The sequence below is a fragment of the Phocoena sinus genome, chromosome 1 (assembly GCF_008692025.1).
Source record: "Phocoena sinus isolate mPhoSin1 chromosome 1, mPhoSin1.pri, whole genome shotgun sequence".
Taxonomy (NCBI): domain Eukaryota; kingdom Metazoa; phylum Chordata; class Mammalia; order Artiodactyla; family Phocoenidae; genus Phocoena; species Phocoena sinus.
In genome coordinates this window covers 54,581,431-54,590,666 of record NC_045763.1, presented here as the reverse complement: position 1 = coordinate 54,590,666, position 9,236 = coordinate 54,581,431, and the positions used below count along the sequence as shown (strand labels likewise).

The 9,236-nt window shown below is 36.6% G+C and overlaps 1 pseudogene; it reads left to right on the top strand.

Annotated features, from left to right (window-relative positions):
* Positions 1-4,976: 4,976 nt before the first annotated feature.
* Positions 4,977-5,630, top strand: LOC116764533 (annotated as a pseudogene).
* Positions 5,631-9,236: the final 3,606 nt, after the last annotated feature.

The window sequence follows — 9,236 nt, the reverse complement described above, 5'->3', positions numbered from 1 at the left end:
CTGCCTTCTTTTGGATTGGTGTTTTTTATGATTAAATTTTTTTATTATCTTATTAGTTATAATTTCCTCTTTATTTTAGTGTTTGATTTAGAATGTATAGTGTTCATCTTTAATTTATAACAGTTTATTTCAAGTTACACTCATATTTAGTGTAAGCACCTTATATAAGTATATTAGTATATTTCCATTGCTCCCCTCCCAGCCTTTGTGCTGATGTCATACATTTCACTTTTACATGTTATACACCCCATACCACATTGTTACTATTTTTATTTATATTTTAATGGGATTTAAATACGAAAAAAAGTATATTTACTCACATAGTTATCATTTCTGATGCTCTTTATTTATCTGTTGAGTAGGTCCATATTCCTATCTAGTATGATTTTCCTTTTCTCTAAAGGACATTTCTTTAACATTTCTTGTGGTGCAAGTCTGCTTGTGATGAATTCTTTCAGATTTTCTATGTTTGAAATAGTCCTTCTTTCACCTTCATTTTTAAAAAACAGCTTTTTTGAGGTATGATTCACATACATAATTCACGCATTTAAAGTGTAAATTCAGGACTTCTCTGGTAGCAAAGTGGTTAAGAATCTGCCTGCCGATGCAGGGGACATGGGTTCAATCCCTGGTCTGGGAAGATCCCACACGCTGCGGAGCAACTAAGCCTGTGTGCCACAACTACTGAGCCTGTGCTCTAGAGCCTGCGAGCCACAACTACTGAGCCCATGTGCTGCAACTACTGAAGCCCATGCACCTAGAGCCTGTGCTCCGCAACAAGAGAAGCCACCGCAATGAGAAGCCCATGCACCACAATGAAGAATAGCCCCTACTCACCCCAACTAGAGAGAAACCTGCGCACAGCAATGAAGACCCAATGCAGCCAAAAATAAATAAAATTAAATCTTAAAAAAAGAAAAAAGTGTACGGTTCAACAGTTTTTAGTATCTTCACAATTATGTGCAACTACTACCACAGTCAATTTTAGAATATTTTCATCACCTGAAGAGCCCTGATATTCTTTTTTTTTTTTTCCTTTTTTGGCTGCACTGCACAGCTTGTGGAATCTCAGTTCCCTGACCAGGGACTGAACCTGGGCCATGGCAATGAAAGCCCAGAAGCCTAACCACTAGACTACCAGGGACTCACCAAAACTGGTATTCCTTAGCTGTCACTCCCCAGCCCTCTGTTTCCCCCCTCCCCAAGCCCTAAGTAACCACAACACTTTTCTGTCTCTATAGATTTCCTTATTCTAGACTTTAATATGAATGGGATCATGTAGCATGTAGTCTTTTGTAACTGACTTTTTTCACTTAGCATAATATTTTCAGGGTTCATCTATAATGCAGCATGTATCAGTACATTATTTCTTTTAATGGCAGAGTAATATTCCATTGTATGGATACACTATATCTTGTTTATTTATTCATCCATTGGTGGACATTTGGATTGTTTCCACCTTTTGGCTATTATGAATGTTCACCTTCATTTCTGAAAGATATTTTTCCTGTTTATAGAATAGTAGTTCGATAGTTTTTTCTTTCAGTACTTTATAGATGTTTTTCTGCCTGCTTCTTGATTACATTTGCTCTGATGGGTAAATCTGCCGTTATTTTTATCTTCATCCTCTAAGTAATGTGACTTTTTTCTCTAGCTGCTTTTAAGATTTTCTCTTTATCACTGATTTTGAGTAATTTATTATAATCTGCCTCGGTGTAGTTTGTATTTATATGCTTAGGGTTTGTTGAAGTTCTTGGATTTGTGGGTTTATAGTTTTCATCAAATCTGGAAATTTTTTAGCCAGTATTTCTTCAAATATTTTTTCTATCTCTCCCTTTTTTTAGAAATTCCAGTTACAAATATACTAGGTCACTTGAAGTTGTTACACAACTTATTGATATTATTTCCTTCCTTCTTTCCTTCCTTCCCTCTCTCTCACTCTCTCTCTTTCTTTCAAGTATTTTTTCAGTGTTTACTGTTGGATAATTTCTGTTGCTGTGTCTTCAAGTTCACTGGTGATTTCTTCAGCAATGCCTAATCTGATGTTAATCTCATCCAATACAATTTTCATTTCAGATATTGCAGTTTTTAATCTCTAGGAGTTTGATTTGTTTTTTTTTAGTACCTTTAATGCCTCTACTTAACATGTTTAACATTTTCTCTAGCCTTTTTAATATATGAAATGCAGTTATAATAACTCTTTTAATGTTCTTATCTAAGAATTCTAACATCTATGTTAGTTCTGGGTTGGTTTTGGTTGATTGATTTTTCCTCATTTTGACACACATGTAAACTTTAAACATGCATATTTGGCTTAATAATGTCAATATTAATCAATATGTCTAACTCCCTTTCAAATAATAAAGGGACCATAGAACACTTTTAGTCATTCTCTTCCATTGCACATGTGATTGTCATGTACTTTTTGTTCCACGTTGATTGTAAATTAGCAGTATTATTTTTGTTTTGTATCATCAATTCCTCTTCACTGTTACCCACATATTTACCAGTTTCTTTGTCCTTCATTGTTTTTTTGAATTTCTCTTAAAGTTTTGGGTTTGATTTTTCTTCTTTTTTGTAATATGTATTAAATAATTCTTTAAATGAGGATTTATTTGACATATATTGTCAAAGTCTTTGTCTAATGATAATATCTCTACTATGTTCTCATTTAAAAATAATAAATTAGCTGATTATAGAATTCTGCATTCACAGATACTTTTCCTTGATCTTTTGAATATATTATTCAATTTCTTCTGGCTTCTCTTTATGCTGTTGAGAAGTCTGTTTTCAGCTTAGTTATTTTTCCTTTGTGAATAACTTGTGTTTCTTTCTGGCTATTCTGAAGATATTTCTGTTTATCTTTGGTGTTCTGTGGTTTCTTACACTCTGCTAATTGTGTCTTTAATTTCACTTATCCTGTTTGAGACTCATTGTGTCTTGAGTGCACCAATTCTGAAAAAATCTTGTCTACTGTATTTTTAAAGTTATTAAAAAATTGAGATATAATTCACATACCATGAAATTCACCCTTTTAAAATGTATATACAATTCAGTGATTTTTAGTATGTTCACAAAGTTGTGCAACCATCATCACTTTCTAATTCCAGAACATTTTTATTGCCTGGAAATGAAACCCCATATCCATTAGCAATCACTCTCTATTCCTTTCTCTCTCCAGCCCTGGCATCTGGTAATGTACTTTTTGTCCCTGTGGACTTGTCTATGTGCCTATTCTAGACATTCCTTATAATTGTAATCATATAATATGTGGCATTTTGTGTCTGGCTTCTTTCACTTTGCATAATGTTTTAAATGTTCATCCATGTTATAACATGTATCAGAACTTCATTCCTTTTTGTGGAAAAATAATATTCCCATGTAGGGATATAACACATTTTGTTCATTCATCAGTTGATGGCATTTGAGTTGTTTCCACTTTTTGGCTATAGTGAATAATACTGCTATGGATATCCATGTACAAGTTTTTGTGCAGACATATGGTAACTATGTTTAACTTTCTGAAGAATTGCCAAACTGTTTTCCAAAGTGGTTGTACTATTTCAGTAGCCATAATCTCTTGAATATTGCCTTTCTCCTATTCTACCCTCTCCCTTCTTATGGAACTCTCATCAGAGATATGTTGGAGTTCTTTATTTTATATTTCATGTCTCTTTACATTTTCCCAGTTTTTAGCTTTTTGTGCTTCATTCCTCAGATCTGTCTTCCAGTTCATTAATTCTTTTATTCAACTGGTTTAATCTTTCATTCAACCCATTTCTTGAGTTTTCACTTTAAAGAGTTTAATTTTTTATTTCTGAAAGTACTAACATTTAAAAAATAAAGTTGTATAGTTTTATTTTCCTCCTTAATCAATTTATTCTTTTTCATAGTACCTTCTTTTTGATGGCTTTATTCCTTTTTCCATATTCTCTTTCATAATGTTGTTTTATTTCAAGTTCTTGGATGTGGACTCTTGCTCAATGTGTATTGTTTTCTCACATATTTTGTTGTGAGATTACCTTTATTGAGGCTTTTTTTGCTTTTGCTTCTACAGTTGCTTCAGAGAGATCACCAATCATAGCTCAGTCATTGTGTTAACTTCTCAATTTGAGGCTTCCTAAATCATGCATATTATATTCATTTTATCCCCAAGTTTATGAGAGGCACAGGCCTGAAATTTTCAATTTAGGGGGAAGGGTTTTTCCTCCAACTTAAAGCTGAAAAGAGATAGACAAGCTCCTTTCTCACCTTGTCCTGGTAAACATATTTCCTTTCTAGTTCATCTCTTACCAGAAAGAGCTGCCATTTGAGGGTCTTGGCTTTATCTAAGGATTCTTAGCTCCTCATGCACACCCAAATCCTCATTTCTTTTTTCCTGCATGAATATTAAATATTTTTAACATTAAAATTAAAAATTGCATGAATATTGGTCCCAGTAACCCTTTAGGTTACTGGGACCAAGTTTTCTCCAAGGCAATTAAAGCTCCACCCTACCTTACCTCTTCATTTTGGGCACCTAGGATGGATGGAGTTTTTCCTCCCTCCCCTCCTTCCTTCTCAGTCATACTTTAAAAATAATGTTTATTTTATTTTTTCTAGCATTTCTGTGTCTTTGTACTGGATGGTTAATTTTGGATATCTTAGATCATTGTATTATCAGAAGTCTCAGTTTCCTCACCATTAATGTGGGGAAAGTAATTTATTTACTTAAGAGCATTTTTAGAATTAAATGAGATAATATATATAAAGTGCTAAGGTTAGTGCCTGATATGTAAGTGCTCAATAAATATTAGTTATTACAATTTTTAATTAATACTGATTGAGAAGCCCTACATAAGAATGCAAATCCACATAAGGAAAATTACTCAAATGAATTTAAAAATTAATATTTTGGCTTCCTCTTAGGATGTAATGTTGCTTCATTTAAAAGTTTGCTCCCTCCCTCTTTTCCGGTTATTGTGGCACGAGGCACTATGAACTGCAAAGTCTCCCGAGACACCCTCTATGGAGACAGCGTGGGAAGTCCTGCACGGTAACCAGCACAAGTGCCAGATGTTTTTGGAGACAGTGGAGCTTCAGATCAGCCTGAAGAGCTATGACCCTCAGAAGGACAAACACTTCTCGGGCACTGTCAGGCTTAAGTCCACTCCCCTCCCCAAGTTCTCCATATGGGTTCTGGGGGACCAGCAGCATTGTGATGAGGCCAAGGCTGTGGATATCCACCACATGGACATAGAGGCCCTGAAGAAACTCAACAAGAATAAGAAACTGGTCAAGAAGCTGGCCAAGAAGTATGATGCCTTTTTGGCTTCAGAATTTCTGATCAAGCAGATCCCATGAATCTGGGCCCAGATCTGAATAAGGCTGTCAAGTTCCCTTCCTTGCTGACCCACAATGAGAACATGGTGGCCAAAGTTGATGAAGTGAAGTACACAATCAAGTTCCAGATGAAGAAGATGCTGTGTCTGGCAGTGGCTGTTGGCCACGTGAAGATGACAGATGATGAGCTTGTGTACAACATCCACTTAGCTGTCAACTTCCTGGTGTCATTGCTCAAGAAAAATTGGCAGAATGGCGGGACTTTGTACATTAAGAGTGCCATGGGCAAGCCCCAGCGCCTGTACTAAGCCACAGCTTAATAAACCATACTCCCACCATTAAAATGTGAACATAAAAAACTTACTGCTTGAATATATATGATTTTGTATTATATATCCTTGAGTGTCTCACCTCATTTTTATCCTACTCTACTTAGCATGTGGGTGGTCAGGGAACAGTCTTTATTGATATTTGTTGCCTGATTCAATTGGTATGTGTATTTTTTTCATTTTACAGATGCATTTCAATTCATCATAAGGTGGCTTGTATTATAAACAATGTTTATACTTTCTCTATTAAAATATTTACATTAAGCTGACATAAAATTAGATAATTTGAAATTCATTTTATTGAGAAAAAATTAATCTCTCAGTCTTGTTCTAAAATATTTATTTTCCACAAAATATGTACTTTGAAAAACATTGCATAGGTTATTAACAGGCTATCTGGTTTATTTCCACTTAGGAATATAATTCATTGAAAAGAAAGGCATATCTGATTAAAATGCTGTGTGGAAGTGACCTTTTCCATGTTCTTAAAAGAGAGGAATGATGGAAGAAAAAAATAATAATGTTTTTAATCTGAATCTTTATGAGATCTTGAAATGGATGCTATTCTTTCTATTTCCTCTCTGTAACAGATATTGTGTTTCTGATTCTGTGTGTGTGTGTGTGTGTGTGTGTGTGTGTGTGTGGTCCCACTTTTGTTAATGTGTCTTCATTTCTCAGTGAAATGAAAGCTGACCTAGAACCGTGGTCACTCCTGTGTCAAAGTTGCAACAACTGTGGTCACTGAGCAATTACCATGGCAATCTGACTGGTCCTGAAGGGATAGTTGTGTTAGAACAAGATCTAAAATAATCTGTGGAAGGGAATGAACTGACGATTCAAACTGCAATGTAATTTGATCTTGTGTCTGTATTTAACCAAAAGAACCAAATTTGTAAACAGATACCTTACTCTGCAGAAGGATAAAAATCCTAGAAAACATTTAAATGCTCTTTGTTTCACTCAGTTGCTTTTTTTTCACAATTTTATTTTAATACTGAAATATTGATAGAGCCCTAAGAAAGACATACAGGATTGTATGGTGTCTATGTCCAAGTAAAATGCTTTTCTTTTGGATTAAACTTTTTTGAACTGGTATACAAATAAAAAATGTTATTTTTTTCTTTTTTGAAACATGAGATCCTAAAATATTTAAGAGGTACTTACCTGATACAGATTATTAAAATACAGAAGAAAAATTGAAAGAGTGACAAAGTGTGTAGCAGTAGGACGTGTGTTTTCATTCTTTTTTTTCCAGAGGGGTAATAGATTTGTACTGATCCATTTACCTTCTCTCATTTGCTCACATCTATTGTTCAGCTGTGAGATTTTTGGCTGGAGTAAGTACACAGCTGGAAGCCAATGAATATCCTGCCTTTTTCCAAACTGTTCTTTGTTTGTTGCTTTATCCTCGTTCTTTCACTTATTCAGCATCTACTGAGCACCTGTTCTATACCAGGCACTTTGGCAGGTGGTAGAGGGTCCTTATTGAACAAGACAATCAGGGCTCCCTTGATGAGTGTCTAGTCCTGGACAGGTTTTCCCCTTTTTTGCTCTCTTTTCTTTCATTCATGCATTTTCCTGTCCTTTTCTTTCTCGACCCTTTCTTTTTCTTACTTTTATTCTTTCCCTCATTTTCTTACTTCTTTCCCATTCTTTCTTTGGAAATTGTTAAAGGGCTTCCCTTTCTGTTTCAGCCTTGTCTAGGATCCATAGATGAGACTTCTTTCTTTGCACTGCACTCTTTTCCCATGGGAATTCAGGGACATTCATAACTTTTGGCCTGACTTAGCTGTGTCAGTCCCTCCTCTGAGGAAAATTGGTTGCCAGCTGATGAGGGTATCATTTCCTCTACTGCCATGGAATCATACTTCTCTGCCTTTCATCAAGCTGCCAAACTTTGTGAAGAGTGAATCCTTTGGGGGAAGACATCTTCCTGTCTCTGTCTACAAGCAATCATTAATTGTTGTTAAAACCATTTTTTTTAAATTGGTTTTTATAGCCACGTACCTAAATTTACCTCCAATTTGGTTCCATTGGTCACAGAATAGTTTTACCTTGCTGGCTGAGTATTTTCATTTCTGCTGAGCTTCCCACAGTGAATATCAGAGAGCATTTTCCAGCAGTATTTTTGTGAAGGGGTGGGGTGGATAAAGCTCTAATATAAATTCCGATATGGCCTTTGTCCTATTGCCTCCTGACACAATGTAGTAAGAAATCAATGCGGTTAGAGTCACAAGTGACAGTAGATAAGGATAAGCAAGCTGGGTTCATCTGAAAGCACAAATGAATCAGAATTATAGGATTTATTTTAGCCCTGGAAGAGGTTTTTTTTTTTTTTTTTTAATTCCTTTTCTTTTTTTTTTTTGCGGTACACGGGCCTCTCACTGCTGTGGCCTCTCCTGTTGTGGAGCACAGGCTCCGGACGCGCAGGCTCAGCGGCCATGGCTCACGGGCCTAGCTGCTCCGCGGCATGTGGGATCTTCCCAGACCAGGGCACGAACCCGTGTCCCCTGCATTGGCAGGTGGACTCTCAACCACTGCACCACCAGGGAAGCCCCTGGAAGAGTTTTTTTGATCCACTTCTGCCTCTTTAAAGTTGAAGAGCAGAGATGTCAAGTGACTTGCTAGAGATCACACAGCAAGTTAATAATAGAGCTGGAGCTAGAACTCAGGTCTCAATTCCCAGTTTTCCTTTTACCTGGTAGGATATAGGAAGTAGGGTATAGGGAAAATTATCTTTTGGGGGAGAGGGAGATTTATTGTTTGTTGGAGGAGGATTTGTCAAATCCACAGGTTTCAAACTTTTGTACTCTTCAGCTGAGAATCAAAGAATCTAGTTTCATATGATCCTTGTGTAACTAGCTAAGATGTGGAAAAGAGCTGGTATAAAAATTAAGTGCTGTCCACTGAATATCCAGTCTGTGTCTGTTAACTTCTATCTCCATGGGTGGGGTTCATTTTTATGTCTTGGTTATTGATGTTGCTTATTGTGTAGGAGAAATGTGATTTTCCCCCAACCTCAAGTGCTGCAGTTGTAGGTGAAGTTGGGGAAATGAATATGTTTTTGGTGAGTTGTTTTAATGGAGAAGTTTAAACCTGAATAAGGAGTCAGAACCCCAAGTTCATCCACTTACTTACTTTATTATTTGAGGTGGTTTAGTAGAGTTTAATCTCAGTTCTGAGGAAGTCATTTGGACTCTGGCTTTCCACCCTCTGAACAACTAAGAATCATTTCTTCCCCGCTCCATTGGTGTGGATATTCATTTTTATTGCTGTGGTAGCCAGGCTCCAAGATGGTCCCCAGTGATCCCTTACCTCCTGGCAGTCATGGTCTTGTATAGTCCCCTCCCGTGTTGCGTCAGAGTTTGTCTGTGTGACCATCAGAATACGGCAGACATAATGTTATATCACCTTTGAGGCTACCTCATAGAAGACATTGTGGCTTCTGCCCTGGACCTCTTGTATCCCTCACTCTGGGGAAGCCAGCTGCTAGTTATGAGGATGCTAGGACAACCCTATAAGAGGTCCATGTGGCATGGAACCGAGGCTTTCTATCAAAAACCAGTGAGGAGGGGCTTCCCTGGT